Source organism: Amia ocellicauda, unplaced genomic scaffold, assembly GCF_036373705.1.
Source record: "Amia ocellicauda isolate fAmiCal2 unplaced genomic scaffold, fAmiCal2.hap1 HAP1_SCAFFOLD_140, whole genome shotgun sequence".
NCBI lineage: Eukaryota > Metazoa > Chordata > Actinopteri > Amiiformes > Amiidae > Amia > Amia ocellicauda.
Window position 1 is genome coordinate 62144 of NW_027102703.1, and position 24901 is coordinate 87044.

At 43.7% G+C, this 24901-nt stretch overlaps 2 non-coding genes across 2 annotated transcripts; both read right to left on the bottom strand.

The window, feature by feature from the left end:
• Positions 1-8094: 8094 nt before the first annotated feature.
• trnav-aac (transfer RNA valine (anticodon AAC)) lies at positions 8095-8167 on the bottom strand. Its single transcript has one exon. It is a non-coding gene; the product is annotated as a tRNA-Val (tRNA).
• Positions 8168-9038: 871 nt separating this feature from the next.
• Positions 9039-9111, bottom strand: trnav-cac (transfer RNA valine (anticodon CAC)). The gene has a single exon. It is a non-coding gene; the product is annotated as a tRNA-Val (tRNA).
• Positions 9112-24901: the final 15790 nt, after the last annotated feature.

Here is a 24901-nt window from a genome sequence, read left to right on the forward strand (position 1 = left end):
CCGTAGTAAAAGTGCTTTTTATCTGATGACCCCTGATACTGAAAAATATAAACTGACCATATTATCGGCCTCGCTGTTTGTGAAAAAAGTGTCCGTCTCCCCGGCGGTTAAACTAGGACACGCGCAGGCGTTAAGTACCCGATCGAAAGAGTCTATATGAAAGTCCACAGTATCCCTGCAGGGACACGGGTGATGAACCAGGAAAATCTGTTTCTAGGACAGCTCCCAAAACAGGTTATTATTGGTCTCGTGGATAATGATGCATTTACCGGGGTTTACAACAAGAACCTTTTTAACTTTAAACATTATAACGCGGAATTTATAGCGTTGTACGTCGATGGTGTGCAGGTTCCATCCAGACCTTTTCAACCTGACTTTGAAAACGGCAATGCGGTTCGTGAATATTACAGTGTAGTACTGGCTACGGGTCGCCATCTCAAGGATCAAACTCTGCTGATCGATCGCCGGGAATACTGCAGCGGTTACACCCTGTACGGTTTCAACCTGACCCCTGACGAAGAGTGTGGACAACATTTTTCACTGATGAAGACGGGCAATATGCGTTTGGAGATGCGTTTCAAGCAGCCTCTACCACGCACTGTAAATATGGTCGTGTATGCTGTGTTTGACAACATTATTGAGGTGAATCGGAGGAGAAACGTTCGGTATGATTATTATTAAAATGAACACCAGAGAGCTCAACCACATCATGAATGCCCTGGCCGGCTCACGGAAACTGTTTCAAGGAGTCTACGCCTGCGATCAGCTACCTAAATTTAAGATCAAGAATTTACCTGCAATGTACATAATCAACACACACCCTAAAAATATGCCCGGAGAACATTGGCTGGCTATTTATCTAAGGGAGGACCACCGTGGTGAATTTTTTGATTCCTATGGAAACCCCCCGGATTTCAGACCTTTCCCTCGGAAGATCAATAACTTTCTGCTCAACAACTGTCAAGAAACCATTTACAGCGGTCGTCAAGTACAAAGTCTTCAGACCTTCACTTGTGGTCAGCACTGTGTGTTTTTCTTATATCATAGATCTAAAGGAAGGTCATACCCCGATATTATGGCCTTGTACAGTGAGGATTTAGGCCAAAATGATAAAAAAGTGGCAGAGTTTGTCAGTACACTGTGGACCCCCCTTATAACACAATGACTTACGACCCTAGCCAGTCATGTATACAGATGGGGTGTTCTTGTGAGGATTTTAAAAGATGTCATGCGTGTTAAGGTGAAAAAATAATGAAAACAGCCTTTGAATCATTAGTTTTGTTTTTATTCAAAACAATTCTTATACAAAGCAGGGGTTATGTTATAAATAAATGTACAACATTTGAAAATAAAAAAAATAAATAAAAAATTGTTTGTCGGGTCATTATTTACAGGGGAGACAAATAAAAACATGAGATTAATAAGCTTCCCAACGATGGATAGATCCTGAGGATGGTCGCTAAGCACGGTCAGAGTAATGAGATATCGGAGTCAGATCAGGCTACACCTCTTTACACAGATGGATTTTTTGTCGCGTTTCCTGGTTAGGAACTGTGGATTGGGGCATGTTCAGACAGGCCATCGCCTGTAGGAAAGCATTCCAGCCTACAGGTCGGCGACTCTCGGGTACCTTATTAGTGCTATTGACACTCTTCAACAAATCAAACATGTGTGAACCTTTGATCAGTTGTCCTTTAAAAACAAATTCACCCTGTTCATTCCAAGCCGTTACCCGCGGTTTCTGAACCATTTTGCGCAGGATATATTCTGCATGTCTCCTGCTTCTGGCCGGCATGTTTCTCAAAACATCCGTTACAACATCTCCCTCTGAACTCTCAACAGGTTCGGTCACCGCAACATCTTTATCAACCGTACCCCCCGCATCAGCCCCAGAACCATTTTCTTGAGAGGCCATGGTTAAAGTTAAAATGTTTTGATCTTTTTCACCCTGTCTAACCAGACGGAGGTAACGCTGTAACGTGTTGGTATACAACTGGGCTTTGGAATACTGATTTAAATCGGCCCTGGCCTGTATAGCTTTCATTTCAGAGTCCAGGTTGTTTTCGGCCGTTTGTCTAATGGGCTCTTGCCCGACAACATTTTTTCTCAGTTTCTCAAGCTGCTCCTGAGGGATCAAAAACATTTTCTGAGCATATTCCATTATTAACCCACTCTGGAAGCTAGAAGACTGGTTAGGAAAGGCACGGCTATGCTCAACAGCGGTCCTATAAAACCCCTGGTTTGATTAATCTTCTTTCTTTTTCTTTTAATAGAATACTTCTTATTAGCGATGATCTTGATAACCGCTTTTTGTTTTTTGAGTTTAGAATGTTAAGAAGGGGTTAGGGGTATATTACCGTGTAAGATGTTAAAAGCTATTTCACACATGGTCTCGATCAAATCCGAGGGGGCCCCTGCCAGCACAGCTTTCCTATGGCGCAGGCTCCCCTCAAATAACATTTGCAAAAGTGGCAGATTTCTTTTAATCCGAACAGACATTCTTATTTATTTCCTTTTCTTTAGCACATACACTGCCGGCCAATCGGGCGGGCACAAACCTGTTCTGAGGCGAAAGTCTTCTGGGGTTTGTGCTTTTAAGTCCGCAATCAAGTACCCGTAGGGTTTTTTGGTGGCATCCTCAAATGCCTCCAAAAAGAACTTGGTCTGGTTAGGGTACATTTGACGAGCCAAGACGGTGACCTGTAGTTTATCTCTGGGGTTTTTAAAAAGAATTATATAATTGGCATTTAAATTAATAGTGCGGCTTTTTTTACCTTGAAAAAATAGATTTTGAACTAAATAAAGAATACTTAAATTCCTATGATGAGTGTACTTTGTGAAAGCTTTTTCCACTTCACTGTTGTCACCGGCCTGCTCCATCAGGTCATCAAGGATCACTAGGTTAGTTTGACCGGGCGGGAACAAGTCATCGTCTTACAACGAGGCGGGGAGACCTTGCACAAATTTCAGATTATTTTTTTTCGAAGCCAAATCATCGTAGAGAGGTTGCCAGCAAGAGTAACACCACACTATGTTGTCAAGAGCTTGGGACACGGTTGCGTCCACATCTTCTATGATGTTCCTTATAAGATAGCTCTTCCCCGAATTGGAGGGACCAGCTATAATACAGGAGAAAGGGTGTTGAAGTCTGTTATCAAAACCACCGCTAATATCCATAAGGCAGAGTGGTATAATCAGTCTTCAACACTCCTTTATTGTACACCACCCTGAACCGTTTGTTTAGTGATCTATTTTCCAACGTGTACTCCTTTTTATTGCGATAGATCTGATTTCCGGCTGTAATAATCTCACGAGGAGGCGCGTCTTTCTCGGTTACAAAACTTTCTACCAGGGTCGTCAGAGACTTGATGTTAATGAGCTTGTTGTTACAATGGTTCAGAGTGAAACCCTTAACTTTCATACAGGTCTTACCCGCAGCCGTTCTGTATGCGTCTTAGGACCCCCTGAAACAAACTCCACTATGTGGTCCTGAGGATCTAGTTCGCTCGTTAACTCCCCAAGGTAGTCCCCGAGGGGAGGGACCCAATCCCCTGGCCTGGTGACAAAGATTACAGAGTCAGAATCATGATAGAGTGTGCGTTCCTGCAACTGATCCATTAAGTTGTACAGTTCAAGCCGGGCGTAAGCCGTGGTAAAAACCGCTATGAAAACATTAACGTTCCCCTGTTTGGTGGGGAAATCTTTAGGGGCCCTCCACTGGACCTGTGCCACGTGGTCATTTAAGAATTGAAAGTGTGATACTGCATGTTGTTTGGAAAACATAAATTCTATAAACTGTTCAGTGGTTTTAATCAAGGCTGTGTTTAGACGGTAATTTCTTTCCCCAAACTTACCCCACAGACTGTTTAAAATCAGTTTGGACATTTGTCTCTTGGCGGGGTTTACAGTTATGTTCCTGCAACTTGGTGATGTCTGAAAAGGCAACCCTCTGTTGAGAGTTTAAGCCAGCCCTCTGATGAAGCGTTAAAGCCTCTTGCAGAGCTTGGGGTTCAGGCATGTCGGGGGTGAGTAGTTTTATTAAACTGTAAGCAAAACAGAGCTTATTGTCCCTACTGGAACTCACCACTAATTGCCTGAGCTTGGTCCTAATTATGTCGTTCTTCAAGCATTTCGACAGTCTTCTAAGCGCCCCACCCTCAGGGTTACGAACCACATTCATTACCAGAGACAGACTTTCATCAGCTAAGATGGCTGCGTTACTTTGCAATAACGCTTCGATTTTAGCCAGACATCTAAATTATCTCCACTCAGCATTACAGATAGGTTGCTAAACAAATCATCCCCTCTGAGTTCTAACTGTACAACATCTCGAGGTCTGACCCTTTCAGCAACCTGTTCAAGCATTTTCTGCAAAGCCTCGTGTATGTTGACAAATATTTCTGCATAATTGTCACAATTTAAAAGTTCTGCAAAATTAAAACACTGAATCATTTCAAAATTGTTATAGGCCGGTCTATCTATAATCACGGGATCACTGGTACTCTTGGACACATCATCATTTTGAACAAAGCCTTCACCCCCTACATTCTCACAGAGCATGTCCTCCACAGCCTTATCAGTCTCAGAACCCTCCACATTCCGAACACCCCCACTGCTGACATCTACAAAACCCCCTTTTTGAGGAGGCTCATTTAAAGCCTGTAAAAGTCCTTCAAAGATATCCAACCGGTTAATGTCAAGACCCTCCTCTATAGTGATGGCTGCTTCTGCCGCCATCCTGTGTTCTAATTGTTTCAAATCATTTATAATAGGGGCAGAATTTGGTCGGGGTAGCTCCTCCAAAGACTCCACCATTTCAAACAAATCGGGGTGAACTAGGGGGTGAACCTCTATAAGCGCTACCGGTGGGAGGTGGTTATTTAGATCATTGACCATCTGTAACAGGTCGGGGTTCACAGGTAAGTCTGTTAATTCACATTCTATCGGTGGTAATTGGGGGTTATTTAAATCATTTATCATTTGTAATAGTTCCAGGTTCATTGGGACATCAGAGGAGTTCACAACAGGGCCGGGGATGTTCTCTCGGGAAGGTCTTTTTGGGGCCCTAGCTTGTTCATAATCCTTTAGTTTGTGAGTTCTTTTACCAAGTCAGGACATTTTTTAATTTATTTTTTATTTTTCCAACAACCCACAATAGTAAGGCGTTTTGTGTCTATTAAAACATTAAATACGGTACAATTCGTTAGTAAGGGTATTAATAAGGGTGTTTTGGCTCTCTATCACCAGGTTTTGCCCCACTAACACAAGTCTTTGATTTTGTAACAAAGTATGTAGCAACTCATGCCGACCTTCAGGAAGTAGCTCCGGGGGCTGGTGGCCTGGCTCAGCTTCAAAGGATGGTCGCTCCGGTAAATCTCGGTCGAAGGAGGCAGGGAGCGAGTGTATACTCATGGACGGAGACCAAGAAGGCCTTTGCGGTGACACCCTGGCCAAGCGCGGGGTTACTGTTTCGCGTTTCGGTAGCCAAGAAACGGGTCTGGGGGGACGATGTTGAAACTAGGCCGTCGTTGGGTGGTGTGTCAGCCCTGACTGACGGCGACCCCTGAGGTTGTTGGATGCCTGTATTTGTTCCGCCCGACAATGCGGCGGGCTGAATCTGGGGTGTTGAATTACCCCCAGAAGGCTGTGGCCTGAGTAGATGTTGGGGGGTCTCCAAGACCATCGTGGGGGATCCTCTCGGTGATCTCACCGGGAAAGATGTTTGATCCCACTTAGACGGGGTAATTGTCCTCAATAGCTCATTCACAGAATGACTATCCCAAGAGTCTTGGGAAGAATAAAAATATACATTACATTTACATCTTTAAACGGCGACAGAAATCAAACTTAAAACAACATGTCCAGGACATTCAAAACCTTTAGCTTTTTTAGACCTTTGAAAATAGCCTTAGACATTCACTACAACGCCTTATTATTTACAGACAATATATTTATTAGGACTTGATAATAAATTTAAAACAGAGAAGCCGCTGTAAATAAACTGTTTCTTAAATGTTTCTTTAAAAACTGTAATATTGTTAATAAAACACACACACACACAACAACATTTCATTTTTAAACGAACCTTCCAAGTGTAAACGCTTCCTGATCCCGGGACTTCCTGTTTCACAAACGTTTTCACGATCTGTTTAAATATTAAATACAATGAACACCTTCAAGCCTTTTCCTACAACCACTTTAAAACAGAAGTATAATAGCGGGAGATAAGCCAAACAACTTACTAAACCCTTTCGGACGGCTTTACTTCCTAACCAGACGGTACGGCAATCGGTCATTTCTAAACACGTTCCCCAGAAACAAGCCTAGACCTGTCCGGACTTCTAAAGATCTTTCCCAGAACCCCCCGCCCTACAGGAAACGCTTAAATCGCTTAAATATTAGCCCTCAACGGGCAAACAAAGCCCTTTTAAAAACATTAAAGTTTGAAAGATCTTACTTACCTCCACAGAATAATCGTTTCTTATGTTTTTCGGCTGGTTTAGCTTTTTGCACCGCTGTGAAGGTAAGAGACATGTTTAACCTTTAACCACACCGCTTTATAAAAAGCTTTAACCTCTTACAGGCTGCAGATATATACTCACAGCTATCAGATACCGGGGCTGACGGCCTTTCAGATTCTTGAAAGGTTACGGTTCTCGAAGGTAAAACGAAACAAGCCCTCGATGTGGAAGGCCTTTCGTTGTCTCGAACCACGTTTCTTAATACTGTTAGACAGGATAATTTTTTAAAATTAACAAAACTGGACTCAAACATCTTACAGAAACGTTATACAAACAAACAGGGGTTTAGTTCTTACCCGGTCGGCAGACAGCCTGTCTAGGGACAACCACTTCTCTTGGTCGATCCTTGGAGACATTAATCACAGGCCTTTCGATAGTTTCTGTGTAATTAAAGAGACCGGCATTAATATATATTAAAACGTTTTCATAACTCTAATGAGCCGCTTCAAACCACACACACCCATGCATAAGAACCCATGAGCGCAAACACAAAAATCTTACCGTCGTTGTTCCAGATGATCTCCTCAGCGTTGGGAATTAACTCCTGTTGACTGGCTGAAAAATTATTTTACAGAACTTAAAACAGATGTTATAGCCTTATTTACAATACATGCACACAACACGCTCTGAGTCAATGAAAAGAATCTGAAGACTTGCCTAAAAACTCGTTTAAATCGAATCGCTGATGTTGTTTCCGGACATTGTTGATCTTTAGTCTTAAATCGAAAGGTCAGTATGAGTCTGTCGAGCTGAAGACCAGACCTTCATACTTATACTGATGGCCACATGCCGGATCTGCTTGTAAGGCATTGTTCTGGTCTGGCCTTTGTGCCGCCCTGTTACCAATTAACATATCAAAACCAACCAATAAAATGACACTGCATCAAATTTCAAATAGAAACCAAGATGGAGACGATCTCTCTCCTCTCTACTCTAAACTTTTATTAGAACCTTTTGGTCTCTCAAAAAAACATTTTTAAACATCAAGACCTATAGTCAACAACCACTAAGAATATTTCAGGCCTTTATAAGCACTAAAAAACAACCTGAGCCTAGAAAATAACTATAAAGATCAAAAATAACTAGCGCTTTTACAGTGATTTTTTTTTTTTTTTTATAGCGATGCTATGTTTGGTATTAAACAAGTCACAAACTACTCAGAACAGCGTTTATCCCCGCAAAAGATATATTTGGGTTTATTTTACAAAGCTTATAAATTATATAGGTTAAAAGTATTCTGAATGTTTTGATATCACACGCCATACCAACTGTTGTCTTCTACACCTTACGGTAGCAACAAATCTAACTACTGCTTTACTTTAACAATAATAATGACGGCGACCACGATGACAACAAGAACAACAACAACAAGAACAACAACAACAACATCATCATCATCATCATCATCAGATTTTAATTAAAAGTGGCTACACCAGCGTTTACAATTTCAACCTGTCGACGGACGGACGCTCTGAGTGCATCGATTGCGGGCACTCCAATGAAGAAAAGACACCCACCGCCTCCGGGGAACCACGAGGGCAAGAATGACGAAAAGGGCCAGCCCACAGTAGGCTGTTTCCGCCCGGTTTCGAACCGGGGACCTTTCGCGCGTTAGGCGAACGTGATAACCGCTACACTACGGAAACTGACAGCGCTGCCTCTTGCTTCAAATGGTTACCGTTAAAGCCTGCTGGTAAAACGGGCTCAGGTGTTTCAGGTCGGCTAGGCTGTGAGATGGCGTCTGAAGTGCGGCGAAAGGATGCCATTTTCACTGACCTGTTTGGCATTGCTAAAGGGCACATCAGGACACTTCGGAAACTCTTTTAAAGGCAGGACGCCCTGCGCTCTGACAGTGCCTGCACTTAACCCAACAAGGTGATGCTGAATGGCTTGTTCAAACGTCTGGTGGTCTTCCTTCACCACCAGACTATCAGAGCTATTGTGCCTTCTACACCTTACGGTAGCAACAAATCTAACTACTGCTTTACTTTAACATTAATAATGACGGCGACTACGACGACAACAAGAATAACAACAACAACATCATCATCATCAGATTTTAATTAAAAGTGGCTACACCAGCGTTTACAATTTCAACCTGTCGATGGACGAACGCTCTGAGTGCACCGATTTCGGGACACTTCGGAAACTCTTTCAAAGGCAGGACGACCTGCGCTCTGACAGTGCCTGCGTTTAGCCCTACAAGGTGATGCTGAATGGCTTGTTCAAACGGCTGGTGGTCTTCCGTCACCACCAGACTATCAGAGCTATACTGCGCCTTCAACTACATAAGAGTAACAGCAATGTCGCCGATCCTGCTACGGTCGTATTGTAACGCAACAACATGTATCGATTTTAAAAGTGTCAGTTCCAGTGCCTCGCAAAGCTACCCTTCTGCGATCGTTTGTTCTCAAGGTCAGGATTTCTTGCCACTCCGAGGAAGAGAAAACGACGGCCGGCCTTGGGGCAGAGAGATGGCGACGGGTAACACAGCACTGGCACGCATGCACCGCGGGTTGTTTCCGCCCGGTTTCGAACCAGGGACCTTTCGCGTGTGAGGCGAACGTGATAGCCACTACACTACGGAAACCGACCCGTCCTGGTGTTTCAAATGGCTCCCATCGAAGCCGGCTGGTAAAACGCGCACAGGGGTTTCCCGTGGGCCAGCCTGTGAGATAAAGGTTTCTATTTTCACTGACCTATTTTGCATTGCTCAAGGGCACATCAGGACACTTTGGAAACTCTTTCAAAGGAAGAACGCCCTGAGCTATGACAAGACTTACACTTACCCCAACAAGGTGATGTTCAATGGCTTGTTCAAACAGCTGCTGCTCGTCTTGTGCCACCATCAGACAATCACAAAGCTATTGTGCCTTCTACACCTTACGGTAGCAACAAATCTAACTACTGCTTTACTTTAACAATAATAATGACGGCGACCACGACGACAACAAGAAAAACAAGAACAACAACAACAACAAGAACAAGAACAACAACATCATCATCATCATCATCATATTTCAATTAAAAGTGGCTACACCAGCGTTTACAATTTCAACCTGTCGACGGACGGACGCTCTGAGTGCACCGATTTCGGGACACTTAGGAAACTCTATCAAAGGCAGGTCGCCCTGCGCTCTGACAGTGCCTGCACTTAGCCCAACAAGGTGATGCTGAATGGCTTGTTCAAACGGCTGGAGGTCCTCCGTCACCACCAGACTATCAGAGCTATACTGCGCCTTCGACTACATAAGAGTAACAGCAATGTCGCTGATCCTGCTACGGTCGTATTGTAACAGCTACAACATGTATCGATTTTAAAAGTGTGAGTTCCAGCGCCTCGCAAAGCTACCCTTCTGCGATCGTTTGTTCTCAAGGTCAGGATTTCTTGCCACTCCGAGGAAGAGAAAACGACGGCCGGCCTTGGGGCAGAGAGATGGCGACGGGTAACATGGCACTGTCACGCGTGCACCGCGGGTTGTTTCCGCCCGGTTTCGAACCGGGGACCTTTCGCGTGTGAGGCAAACGTGATAGCCACTACACTACGGAAAACGACCCGTCCTGGCGTTTCGAATGCCTCCCATCGAAGCAGGCTGATAAAACGCGCACAGGCGTTTCCCGTGGGCCAGCCTGTGAGATAAAGGTTTCTATTTTCACTGACCTATTTTGCATTGCTAAAGGGCACATCAGGACACTTCGGAAACTCTTTCAAAGGCAGGACGCCCTGCGCTCTGACAGTGCCTGCACTTAACCCAACAAGGTGATGCTGAATGGCTTGTTCAAACGGCTGGTGGTCTTCCGTCTCCACCAGACTATGAGAGCTATACTGCGCCTTCAACTACATAAGAGTAGATAGTAGGGTTTTTTGGGCGCGGCCTATTTTGTTATGACGTATGCCCTAAGCTTATTAATATTCCTACGTCATAATTGGGGGGCGTGATTTTAGGTAGAGTTATTTCCTTAATTATTCCTACGTCATATCCGTCAGAAAGTGTGCACCCATAAAACCCTGAACAACAAGGCCACCCATAAATACCCCCACCCCTCTGAAGGCAACGCCCCGAAACTCTCCTCTCTATTTAAGAACCCGCGCTTCTTTTAGGCAATACCTCTTTAATTCTCAGCTTCTGAAACATCCCGCTTCTTCAACATGTCCAGCGACATCAACATGAAACCCCGCAAGAAACAATCCCGGGCAAGGGTTCCTGTACTCACCAATTTGAAGATTGAACGCTCCTGGGTGTTGTTCTGGGGGGCTCGACGGGGTTACCGCTTTAAAAGGGATCCCAGCTATGTTGGAGTGGAGCTTCTTGCTTTGGGAGAGAAGGAGGGTACGTTGGAACCTTTTGAGACGGTAATTGAATACTCTTATGAGGACTGGTTGAAGGTGATGGCCTGGAGAGATCTGGGGCTTGTGGATAAGACTCTAGAAGGCTTGCAAGAGGGTCCAAGAGAATGCGAAATGGAGTCTCCGACTCAGGGTTTTGAAAGGTGTGAATGGGAAAGCTTGCAGAACTACGACAGACGACGTGTGGGGTTTTGGAGGGGGGTCTGACGGCTCAGGGGCTACTCTCTTCTAAGAGGGCGGTGTGTCGTGACGTAGTGAAGAGATAGGATAAAAGGTGCAACAATTCATTCATGGTTTAAAATTAAAGAGAATGTCTTACCCGAAAGCTGCGGACGTCGACAGGCTCTACAGGCCTCTTCAAACCCGGGATCACCCCTGGTTCTATTCCCCAGATTTTGTATACACTCTGGAACCCTTTGACTGTGGTTACTCTCCAAGACCTCAGACCCCGGTCCCTCAGGACGAAACAACATGCGGTGCGATGGATGTCCAAATGAGTCTCGGGGATCCCCAGCCTCTGGAGCTCATGGAGGGCCTTGATTTTGCCGAACTGTCTACCGTCTGTGCGTCTCAGGAGGGGGTCAGTCCAATGGATGGAGAAACACCCCACAAACCACCAGGCGACCCAATGAGCATCGGACTGTCCCGGGGGCATGATGAAGACGCAGGATTTTTGCCCGGGGTATGTGACCAAGTAAGCAGAGTGGTTAAAAGCACCCTGGTGTATATTCTGAGTGCTCTCATCGACCGAGCTCTGAAAGAAGTCTGTCGGGGGTGTGAAGTGAATCACCCCAGTCAGTTGAGACACAGTTGTTTGTTTGAACCAGACCGTTACTATTTCCTGTTCTATTTCAACGTGTTTTACAGAAGACTGAACAAACCGTGGCTGAAACCGGCACTAATCAAGGCGCTCTCTTACTCCCACATACATGTCACTGTGGGACAAGTCCAGAAAATCATAGATGAGATTTTGCTGGAGCTGAAAAAGGAGCCGTTTATAATAGAGAAACTTGGGCAGCTGCTCAATGACCTGGATGAGCCGAGTAGAAAAACCGCTGGCAAGCTAAAAGCTTATTTCTTCCGTAAAGAAGTTAAAGCTGGGGGCAGCGACGAAGAATTCGACATCTACGCCACTGATTCAGACTCTGACCTGAACTAAGGGACTTTGAACATGGGGAATGTTCTGGACTGCTTCTGCAACTGGTTCTGTCATCAACACTCAGCAGCTAACCTGAGAGCGCTATTACACCATGTGCTTGACAGAAAAGTAGCCAACGCGAGCCTTTTCTCTACAGATTTAACCATCGATGAGGATCAACTTTCAAACCTGGAAAAGTGAATGGCTGCTGTAACAAAGACCGGGGGGTACGAACACTGGGATGAAGGGCTCAAGGGGGCCAAGAATGATATTAGGCCATTTCATCAACATCTGTATGACCTTTTACTGAGCATGTTTAATACACCTCTGTTTACTTTTAAAATAGGTCATATTGTTGTTTTATTTACATATGTAACTGAGGTGTGTGCCTACAAGATAAAGAAACAGGTATATTTGTTGATATAGATCAAGTAACCAATCATCTGATTTATTTTTGTCTGGACCGTAGAAAAAATTGTTGTGTATGTTATACTTTTCTCAAATGTCTAAAAAGTGGTATCTGCTCTCCTGAAGTTGAATAAAAAACCTTGTATAAAAACTTTGCGCATAGTGTGGGTCTGTGTGGTTATTTGACAGAATGACTCGGCAAGCTCCCCAAATGCAGGAACTATACTACAACCCAGCCAAGATTGGGGGTTTGGCGGGTAAGAAGGGTTTTCAAAGAGGACTCGCTGAGGCCGGAGTGAAGGTTAATGATGTGGTTGTTTCAGAATGGTTACGGGAACAAGACGCCTATACCTTACATAAACCTCTCAGGATTAACTTTAAAAGAAACCGCGTATATGCAACTGACATAGATTCACAATGGCAAATGGATCTAGTCGATATGTCAAATTTATCAAAACATAACAATGGTCACAAATTGATGTTGATGTGTATCGATGTGTTATCAAAATATGCCTGGGCTCGCATTCTACATAATAAAACAGGTCGGGCGGTGACAAGGGCCTTTGAGGATATATTGTCCCAGGGTCGATGTCCTAAAAAACTGCAGACTGATAAAGGAAAAGAGTTTCTCAACAGAGAATTTCAGAATCTACTGAAGAGACACAAAATACATCATTTCACCACCGGTAATGAGCTTAGGGCATCGGTAGTGGAGAGGTTTAACCGCACCATAAAGACCAAAATGTGGAGATATTTTACAGCGGTCAACACGTTCAAGTATTTTGATAAAGTTCAAGATTTTATCGATGCTTACAACCAAGGGTATCACACCAGTATTAAAATGAAGCCTTTAGATGTTGATCAAAGTAATTCTTTTAAGGTCTATAAAAAATTATACCGACCATTTATTAAGAAGGGAAAAACTACTTATTAGTTCAACATCGGTGATGTGGTTCGCGTTTCAAAGCTAAGGAGTACTTTTGCCAAAGGTTATGAACAAACATTTTCTGACGAATATTTTACAGTTACCGAACAGTTGGGTAGAGACCCCCCCGTGTACCGGTTAAAAGACTATGACAGGGAGGATATAGAAGGAACGTTTTACGAAGCCGAGTTACAAAAAATTATTGTGGGTAAAGACAGTGTATACAGAGTTGAAAAGATATTAGCTGAAAAAACCCAGAACCGGAAAAAATATGTGTTGATGAAATGGCTTGGATGGCCTGAAAAGTTCAATAGTTGGGTCCCGGAACAACAGGTTTGCGATATTCAATCCTTATAACAACATGCCCGCGGGTGTGTTGGGGGCATTACTTTCGATTCTCAAGATGGAATCAGGAGGCTTCTACGTGACTCTACCCAGTAATGCCTCTCTCGATATATATCCTAAAAATGAAATATCCAGTTACACGGTACAATTTGGAAAATCTATAGATCTAAGGGGGTCGTGGGAAGTGGGGTTGGCGGAAATACAGTATCCTTACACTTGGGCTGTTTTACAAGATAAGGATGCCACCTTCGCCATTTTTGATGATGTTAAAAAGAGTCAATGGACATTCACGATACAAGGAGGTTATTATGACAATGTGGATAAAATATTAGATGAGATGCATAAACAGTTCTCAGAAGGCACCCCCAACATCAAGCTATATTACAACCCTATTAAAAACAGAGTGTACAAGGTGTCAAAACCAGGTATTAGCATTCAAACCAGCGGCCAACTGGGGCGTATATTTGGGTTCTATTCTGACACAGAGAGCAGGTTCTCAGAAGTGGTGGGGCGGCTTTTACACTCTTTATGTGTATACGGATATCATAACCCACCAGAGGGTCGGGGATAGTTATGTCCCCCTTTTGAGAAATGTACTTAATAAAGGTAAAAGCAATGACATGGTCACAATTACTTATGACAAACCACACTACGTACCAGTCTCAAAGACCCACTTTGACAACATCACGATCGAAGTAAAATCGGATCAGAATATCAACGTACCCTTCCGCTTCGGTAAAGTTAATGTCAAACTACATTTTCGACCCCTGAAACAGTTTGTACATTATTAAAATGGCTACCTCGAGGGGTTATGTAGATCCTAGCGCCTATGTGGATTATTACAAGATGCAAGATGGAACGGCTTGCCCGGTATTGTAGGAGCCCCCACAATGTATGGCGCCGGTCTAGGAGGACTCTTTCGTGGTCTCTTTAGAATGGCCATACCCCTGCTTAAGAGAGGCTTTGCTATAGCCAGACCCCACTTGAAATCAGCGGCTAAAAATATTGTTAGTGACGTGTTCACCAATGTTATGAACCGGGCAGCTAGCCATGAGCATCAGGAGGGTTCGGGTCTCATGGTAATGGCGAGGAGGGGGGTAAAAGAAGAAACAGCATGTGTCCACCAGGGGGCGACAAAGATCCGTGGCTAACAAAAAACGAAGAATCTCTCATTCTCCAACATATCGTGGAAACACTCGGAGAAGGAAGCAGCACAAGAAAAAACCTGCAAAAAGAAAGTCTCAAAGAAAGAAAAATAGAGCCTCAGGATACATCTTTTAAACATGTCTTTTGTCCACAGTCTATCGGAAGAATGCGTCAAATCAGAACTGGATCTGTTTACAGTTCCATACACTCAAACGAGTATAGATAAGATCATATATGTAGAGATTCCCCCTCTTTCTGCAATTTCAGACACGGCCCCTCTGGAGTTTTTTATAGCTGGCAATGGCGAGGATTATATTGATTTGAATAACACATTTATTTTAATGAACTGTAAAGTGACTGATGAGGATGGCGATGCAATCGAGAAGACGACCAACGCTGGGGTCATCAATTACCCGGTGGCCACCATGTTTTCACAGGTGGATGTGACCCTGGGAGATCGGCTCATTAGTCAAAGCAGCAATACTTACCCCTATAGAGCCATGATGGAGTGTATACTTAATTATAGTGAGGAGACCCTAAGCAAACAGTTCAACCCCGGCCTTTTCTTCAAAGACATCCCGGAAGCTATGGACGACAAGGATCCAGAGGGACTCAATAAGGGTTTGCAAAAAAGAACGGCCTTTTCAACAGAAGGGAGGACCTTTGAGCTAATGGGGCATATCCATGCAGACATATTTTTCCTAGAAAAACTCATGCTCAACGGGGTAGACATTAAAATTAAAATGATCCGTAGTAAAAGTGCTTTTTGTCTGATGACCCCTGATACTGAAAAATATAAACTGACCATATTATCGGCCTCGCTGTTTGTGAAAAAAGTGTCCGTCTCCCCGGCGGTTAAACTAGGACACGCGCAGGCGTTAATGACGGCAAACGCCAAGTACCCGATCGAAAGAGTCTATATGAAAGTCCACAGTATCCCCGCAGGGACACGGGTGATGAACCAGGAAAATCTGTTTCTAGGACAGCTCCCAAAACAGGTTATTATAGGTCTCGTGGATAATGATGCATTTACCGGGGTTTACAACAAGAACCCCTTTAACTTTAAACATTATAACGCGGAATTTATAGCGTTGTACGTCGATGGTGTGCAGGTTCCATCCAGACCTTTTCAACCTGACTTTGAAAACGGCAATGTGGTTCGTGAATATGACAGTCTAGTACTGGCTACGGGTCGCCATCTCAAGGATCAAACTCCCGGCTGATCGATCGCCGGGAATACTGCAGCGGTTACACCCTGTACGGTTTCAACCTGACCCCTGACGAAGAGTGTGGACAACATTTTTCACTGATGAAGACGGGCAATATGCGTTTGGAGATGCGTTTCAAGCAGCCTCTACCACGCACTGTAAATATGGTCGTGTATGCAGTGTTTGACAACATTATTGAGGTGAATCAGAGGAGAAATGTTATGTATGATTATTATTAAAATGAACACCAGAGAGCTCAACCACATCATGAATGCCCTGGCCAGCTCACGGAAACTGTTTCAAGGAGTCTACACCTGCGATCAGCTGCCTAAATTTAAGATCAAGAATTTACCTGCAATGTACATAATCAACACACACCCTAAAAATATGCCCGGAGAACATTGGCTGGCTATTTATCTAAGGGAGGACCACCGTGGTGAATTTTTTGATTCCTATGCAAACCCCCCGGATTTCAGACCTTTCCCTCGGAAGATCAATAACTTTCTGCTCAACAACTGTCAAGAAACCATTTACAGCGGTCGTCAAGTACAAAGTCTTCAGACCTTCACTTGTGGTCAACACTGTGTGTTTTTCTTATTTCATAGATCTAAAGGAAGGTCATACCCCGATATTATGGCCTTGTACAGTGAGGATTTAGGCCAAAATGATAAAAAAGTGGCAGAGTTTGTCAGGACACTGTGGACCCCCCCTTATAACACAATGACTTACGACCCTAGCCAGCCGTGTATACAGATGGGGTGTTCTTGTGAGGATTTTAAAAGATGTCATGCGTGTTAAGGTGAAAAAATAATGAAAACAGCCTTTGAATCATTAGTTTTGTTTTTATTCAACACAATTCTTATACAAAGCAGGGGTTATGGTATAAATAAATGTACAACATTTGAAAAATAAAAAATAAAAATAAAAAATTGTTTGTCGGGTCATTATTTACAGGGGAGACAAATAAAAACATGAGATTAATAAGCTTCCCAACAATGGATAGATCCTGAGGATGGTCGCTCAGCATGGTCAGAGTAATGAGATATCGGAGTCAGATCAGGCTCCACCTCTTTACACAGACGGATTTTTTGTCGCGTTTCCTGGTTAGGAACTGTTGATTGGGGCATGTTCAGACAGGCCATCGCCTGTAGGAAAGCATTCCAGCCTACAGGTCGGCGACTATCGGGTACCTTATTAGTGCTAGTGACACTCTTCAACAAATCGAACATGTGTGAACCTTTGATCAGTAGTCCTTTAAAAACAAATTCACCCTGTTCATTCCAAGCCGTTACCCGCAGTTTCTGAACCATTTTGTGCAGGATATATTGTGCATGTCTTTTGCTTCTGGCCGGCATGTTTCTCAAAACATCCGTTACAACATCTCCCTCTGAACTCTCTACAGGTTCGGTCACCGCAACATCTTTATCAACCGTTCCCCCCGCATCAGCCCCAGAACCATTTTCTTGAGAGGCCATGGTTAAAGTTAAAATGTTTTGATCTTTTTCACCCTGTCTAACCAGACGGAGGTAGCGCTGTAACGTGTTGGTATACAACTGGGCTTTGGAATACTGATTTAAATCGGCCCTGGCCTGTATAGCTTTCATTTCAGAGTCCAGGTTGTTTTCGGCCGTTTGTCTAATGGGCTCTGGCCCGACAACATTTTTTCTCAGTTTCTCAAGCTGCTCCTGAGGGATCAAAAACATTTTCTGAGCATATTCCATTATTAACCCACTCTGGAAGCTAGAAGACTGGTTAGGAAAGGCACGGCTATGCTCAACAGCGGTCCTATAAAACCCCCGGTTTGATTAATCTTCTTTCTTTTTCTTTTAATAGAATACTTCTTATTAGCGATGATCTTGATAACCGCTTTTTGTTTTTTGAGTTTAGAATGTTGAGAAGGGGTTAGGGGTATATTACCGCGTAAGATGTTAAAAGCTATTTCACACAGGGTCTCGATCAAATCCGAGGGGGCCCCTGCCAGCACAGCTTTCCTATGGCGCGGGCTCCTCTCAAATAACATTTGCAAAAGCGGCAGATTTCTTTTAATCCGAACAGACATTCTTATTTATTTCCTTTTCTTTAGCACATAGACTGCCGGCCAATCGTGCGGGCACAAACCTGTTCTTAGGCGAAAGTCTTCTGGGGTTTGTGCATTTAATTCCGCAATCAAGTACCCGTAGGGTTTTTTGGTGGCATCCTCAAATGCCTCCAAAAAGAACTTGGTCTGGTTAGGGTACATTTGACGAGCCAAGACGGTGACCTGTAGTTTATCTCTGGGGTTTTTAAAAAGAATTATATAATTGGCATATAAATTAATAGTGCGGCTTTTTTTACCTTGAAAAAATAGATTTTGAACTAAATAAATAATACTTAAATTCCTATGATGAGTGTACTTTGTGAAAGCTTTTTCCACTTCACTGTTGTCACCGGCCTGCTCCATCAGGTCATCAAGGATCACTAGGTTAGTATTACCGGGCGGGAACAAGTCATCGCCACACAACGAGGCGGGGAGACCTTGCACAAATTTCAGATTATTTTTTTTCCAAGCCAAATCATCGTAGAGAGGTTGCCAGCAAGAGAAACACCACACTATGTTGTCAAGAGCTTGGGACACGGTTGCGTCCACATCTTCTATGATGTTCTTTATAAGATAGCTCTTCCCCGAATTGGAGGGACCGGCTATAATACAGGAGAAAGGGTGTTGAAGTCTGTTTTCAAAACCACCGCTAATATCCATAAGGCAGAGTGGTATAATCAGTCTTCAACACTCTTTTATTGTACACCACCCTGAACCGTTTGTTTAGTGATCTATTTTCCAACGTGTACCCCTTTTTATTGCGATAGATCTGATTTCCGGCTGTAATAATCTCACGAGGAGGCGCGTCTTTCTCGGTTACAAAACTTTCTACCAGGGTCGTCAGAGACTTGATGTTAATGAGCTTGTTGTTACAATGGTTCAGAGTGAAACCCTTAACTTTCATACAGGTCTTACCCGCAGCCGTTCTGTATGCGTAAGTCTTAGGACCCCCTGAAACAAACTCCACTATGTGGTCCTGAGGATCTAGTTCGCTCGTTAACTCCCCAAGGTAGTCCCCGAGGGGAGGGACCCAATCCCCTGGCCTGGTGACAAAGATTACAGAGTCAGTATCATGATAGAGCGTGCGTTCCTGCAACTGATCCATTAAGTTGTACAGTTCAAGCCGGGCGTAAGCCGAGGTAAAAACCGCTATGAAAACATTAACGTTCCCCTGTTTGGTGGGGAAATCTTTAGGGGCCCTCCACTGGACCTGTGCCACGTGGTCATTTAAGAATTGAAAGTGTGATACTGCATGTTGTTTGGAAAACATAAATTCTATGAACAGTTCAGGGGTTTTAATCAAGGTTGTGTTTAGACGGTAATTTCTTTCCCCAAACTTACCCCACAGACTGTTTAAAATCAGTTTGGACATTTGTCTCTTGGCGGGGTTTACAGTTATGTTCCCCGGCTCTAGACGGATCCCTTCCTTTTCAAAATATTGCTGAACGTATCGCTCTTTGGCCGCGGAGTCAACACACCATGAGGGATAGCCCGATGCCTCCTGTTTCCCTTTTAGATGGGTCATAATGTAATCAGCAAAAAGAGTATCAGTTTTTTCAGAAAAATGCCAAACCTCATACACCTTACCGACTCTGTAACCTTTCTCCACCGCCTTGTCAAGCTCAATGCTACACCAGACACCCGTCAGCGCTCTCTCTTCATCACTGTGCAGACAAGAGGTAGTTTGATTTTCAGTTTCCACACACGTTCTACACAGAGGGAACATCAATTTTCCCGAACACCTGTAAGGCAACACGGGTAAGAACAGCTCGCGAGGAGGGTACATGGTGACTTTGATCAAACTAAAGTAATGTCCGATTTCGAGAAAGTCACGATAAACAATGGTTGGACGCCCCACCGGGTACATTTTGGTCTTGTTGACATAAGGGTACAGACTGGTGAAATCATAGTAATCTACTCTCTCACCCTCCTTTACCTCATAATGTAAACAGAGGGCATTGGTACGACCCACAAATAACGCATCCCGGGGCTCTAGACATTCAGGAAAGTCCAAGGTTTCCATAAACCATTGTACCCCCGCATCCTGTTGCTTCAGGGTCGTCCACTCGTGTTCCCAAATCACCAGCACGTTCAAACCATAGGTGTTTTTTAAAGTTTCAATTCGTTCCTGGAAATCATAGTAGATATCACCGCAGAGTTTTTGTGATTCGGGGTTAAAGGTGTTTGGGTCGAAGCACTGAGGACAGCCATGGTAAATACAACCAGCAAACTCATAAGCGGTACGCCGCCCGAACACGTCGCTAAAACCGTCTAAGTAGTAAGGCCCCATTTTGACTTCCCCTTGATTTAAAGCATGTCTGATGAATATGTTATCCCGGGCACTCAGGTATTCCAGCCACTGTATGGAGACAGTCGAAAAGTTATTTTGTCTAGCACGATAGTTGTCAGAAGTGGTGACCGCTATAGTGTTTCTCTGCAAGAAATTGGACCGATACATTTTCATGCAGAGAGACACTATGGTCACACTTTGCAAAGGGTCGAGACCCGATGTGTTGATAACCTCGGCGCAGAAACGCACACAGGCTTCTTTAAGGATCACCACATCATTTTTACAATAAGCGGCCATCTCTTCTCGGAAATCAAAAACACCTCACTTAACCGTATTGTACCATTTAAAGAATTCCTCCCTCTCATGAGACATCATAGTATCAACCCCATAATAAGAGGCGGGCGGGTAGGACCCTCGATAATTTTGAGTGTCCTTAGTATTAAAAAAATGGCAGAACCAACCTTTCTTCTGAGCCTCAAAACCCAGAGCCTTAGGCAAAGCGCTCAATTTCATGGGGAGGAAATTTAACGAGTCTATGTAACGTTAGTTGAAAGCTTCGTCGGTGAAACACATGATCTTGCTACCCTGAGCTATTATTTTTGGGGTCACCCCATTTTCCACCAGATACTTCATCAAAATGTAAGAATCATAACCCTTAGCATTGTGGGCAATAAATGTGTAATTGAGGTATTTTGGACCGCGATACCGCGTAAAGAAATCCCTGACACAACTCTCACCGCTAGCTGACCACTCACGATCCAACATGTCAATACAGTGTATATAATTAGCAACGTGGACCCCGTTTTCTTGCCGGCATTCAAAAGCAAAAAAGACATACCGGTTGTGCGGCGGCTCCTTTTTAACCGGCTGAATAAAGCACTGGTGTTCGGACCCCGAGGTTAAATCAGCATTACAGATCCTGCATCTCGGCTCCAGACATTTGTGTGGTTTAACCTCATGAAAATGGTACTGGAGGCAACACTGCGGGCAATATTTAGTTTGATCACAATAACTCAGTTTTTTAACCCCCTCAGCAGCGGCCCTCTGTACCTTATGCTCGGAAAAACAGAACGTTGAGAGACAAATCCTTAAGCAATCTTTACATTGGATGGTAGGGGCCAAACCCTTACGACATTGCGGATTGAAACAGACGTTACAGTAACCGTCACAGCGGTGCTTAAGCTTATCATTGAAGGCCTTATAACACCAATGACAAACATACGAACAACCCAAAAAAGCCGTCAAACTCTTTATTCCAAATTAATGTCTATCACCTAGGAAGAGAAACAGTGTCTGTGTATGGGTTTCAGGATGTGTCTGAAATTTAACAAATACTTCCTTTACCTCACAACGGTACCACACAACAATTTTTAAAGACAACAACTCCTCAAACTTGGTAATGTCTGAAAAGGCAACCATCTGTTGAGAGTTTAAGCCGGCCCTCTGATGAAGCATTAAAGCCTCTTGCAGAGCTTGGGGTTCAGGCATGTCGGGGGTGAGTAGTTTTATTAAACTGTAAGCAAAACAGAGCTTATTGTCCCCACTGGAACTCACCACTAATTGCCTGAGCTTGGTCCTAATTATGTCGTTCTTCAAGCATTTCGACAGTCTTCTAAGCGCCCCACCCTCAGGGTTACGAACCACATTCATTACCAGAGACAGACTTTCATCAGCTAAGATGGCTGCGTTACTTTGCAATAACGCTTCGATTTTAGCCAGACATCTAAATTATCTCCACTCAGCATTGCAGATAGGTTGCTAAACAAAGCATCCCCTCTGAGTTCTAACTGTACAACATCTCGAGGTCTGACCCTTTCAGCAACCTGTTCAAGCATTTTCTGCAAGGCCTCGTGTATGTTGACAAATATTTCTGCATAATTGTCACAATTTAAAAGTTCTGCAAAAGTAAAACGCTGAATCATTTCAAAATTGTTATAGGCCGGTCTATCTATAATCACGGGATCACTGGTACTCTTGGACACATCATCATTTTGAACCAAGCCTTCACCCCCTACATTCTCACAGAGCATGTCCTCCACAGCCTTATCAGTCTCAGAACCCTCCACATTCCGAACACCCCCACTGCTGACATCTACAAAACCCCCTTTTTGAGGAGGCTCATTTAAAGCCTGTAAAAGTCCTTCAAAGATATCCAACCGGTTAATGTCAAGACCCTCCTCTATAGTGATGGCTGCTTCTGCCGCCATCCTGTGTTCTAATTGTCTCAAATAATTTATAATAGGGGCAGAATTTGGTCGGGGTAGCTCCTCCAAAGCCTCCACCATTTCAAACAAATCGGGGTGAACTAGGGGGTGAACCTCTATAAGCGCTACCGGTGGGAGGTGGTTATTTAGATCATTGACCATCTGTAACAGGTCGGGGTTCACCGGTAAGTGTGTTAATTCACATTCTATCGGTGGTAATTGGGGGTTATTTAAATCATTTATCATTTGTAATAGTTCCAGGTTCATTGGGACATCAGAGGAGTTCACAACAGGGCCGGGGATGTTCTCTCAGGAAGGTCTTTTTGGGGCCCTAGCTTGTTCATAATCCTTTAGTTTGTGAGTTCTTTTACCAAGTCAGGACATTTTTTAATTTATTTTTTATTTTTCCAACAACCCACAATAGTAAGGCGTTTTGTGTCTATTAAAACATTAAATACGGTACAATTCGTTAGTAAGGGTATTAATAAGGGTGTTTTGGCTCTCTATCACCAGGTTTTGCCCCAGTAACACAAGTCTTTGATTTTGTAACAAAGTATGTAGCAACTCATGCCGACCTTCAGGAAGTAGCTCCGGGGGCTGGTGGCCTGGCTCAGCTTCAAAGGATGGTCGCTCCGGTAAATCTCGGTCGAAGGAGGCAGGGAGCGAGCGTATACTCATGGACGGAGACCAAGAAGGCCTTTGCGGTGACACCCTGGCCAAGCGCGGGGTACTGTTCCGCGTTTCTGTAGCCAAGAAACGGGTCTGGGGGGACGATGTTGAAACCAGGCCGTCGTTGGGTGGTGTGTCAGCCCTGACTGACGGCGACCCCTGAGGTTGTTGGATGCCTGTATTTGTTCCGCCCGACAATGCGGCGGGCTGAATCTGGGGTGTTGAATTACCCCCAGAAGGCTGTGGCCTGAGTAGATGTTGGGGGGTCTCCAAGACCACCGTGGGGGATCCTCTCGGTGATCTCACCGGGGAAGATGTTTGATCCCACTTAGACGGGGTAATTGTCCTCAATAGCTCATCCACAGAATGACTATCCCAAGAGTCTTGGGAAGAATAAAAATATACATTACATTTACATCTTTAAACGGCGACAGAAATCAAACTTAAAACAACATGTCCAGGACATTCAAAACCTTTAGCTTTTTTAGACCTTTGAAAATAGCCTTAGACATTCACTACAACACCTTATTATTTACAGACAATATATTTATTAGGACTTGATAATAAATGTAAAACAGAGAAGCCGCTGTAAATAAACTGTTTCTTAAATGTTTCTTTAAAAACTGTAATATTGTTAATAAAACACACACACACACAACAACATTTCATTTTTAAACGAACCTTCCAAGTGTAAACGCTTCCTGATCCCGGGACTTCCTGTTTCACAAACGTTTTCACGATCTGTTTAAATATTAAATACAATGAACACCTTCAAGCCTTTTCCTACAACCACTTTAAAACAGAAGTATAATAGCGGGAGATAAGCCAAACAACTTACTAAACCCTTTCAGACGGCTTTACTTCCTAACCAGACGGTACGGCAATCGGTCATTTCTAAACACGTTCCCCAGAAACAAGCCTAGACCTGTCCGGACTTCTAAAGATCTTTCCCAGAAGCCCCCGCCCTACAGGAAACGGTCACCCATGGCTTAAATATTAGCCCTCAACGGGCAAACAAAGCCCTTTTAAAAACATTAAAGTTTGAAAGATCTTACTTACCTCCACAGAATAATCGTTTCTTATGTTTTTCGGCTGGTTTAGCTTTTTGCACCGCTGTGAAGGTAAGAGACATGTTTAACCTTTAACCACACCGCTTTATAAAAAGCTTTTACCTCTTACAGGCTGCAGACATATACTCACAGCTATCAGATACCGGGGCTGACGGCCTTTCAGATTCGTGAAAGGTTACGGTTCTCGAAGGTAAAACGAAACAAGCCCTCGATGTGGAAGGCCTTTCGTTGTCTCGAACCACGTTTCTTAATACTGTTAGACAGGATAATTTTTTTAAATTAACAAAACTGGACTCAAACATCTTACAGAAACGTTATACAAACAAACAGGGGTTTAGTTCTTACCCGGTCGGCAGACAGCCTGTCTAGGGACAACCACTTCTCTTGGTCGATCCTCGGAGACATTAATCACAGGCCTTTCGATAGTTTCTGTGTAATTAAAGAGACCGGCATTAATATATATTAAAATGTTTTCATAACTCTAATGAGCCGCTTCAAAACCACACACACCCATACATAAGAACCCATGAGCGCAAACACAAAAATCTTACC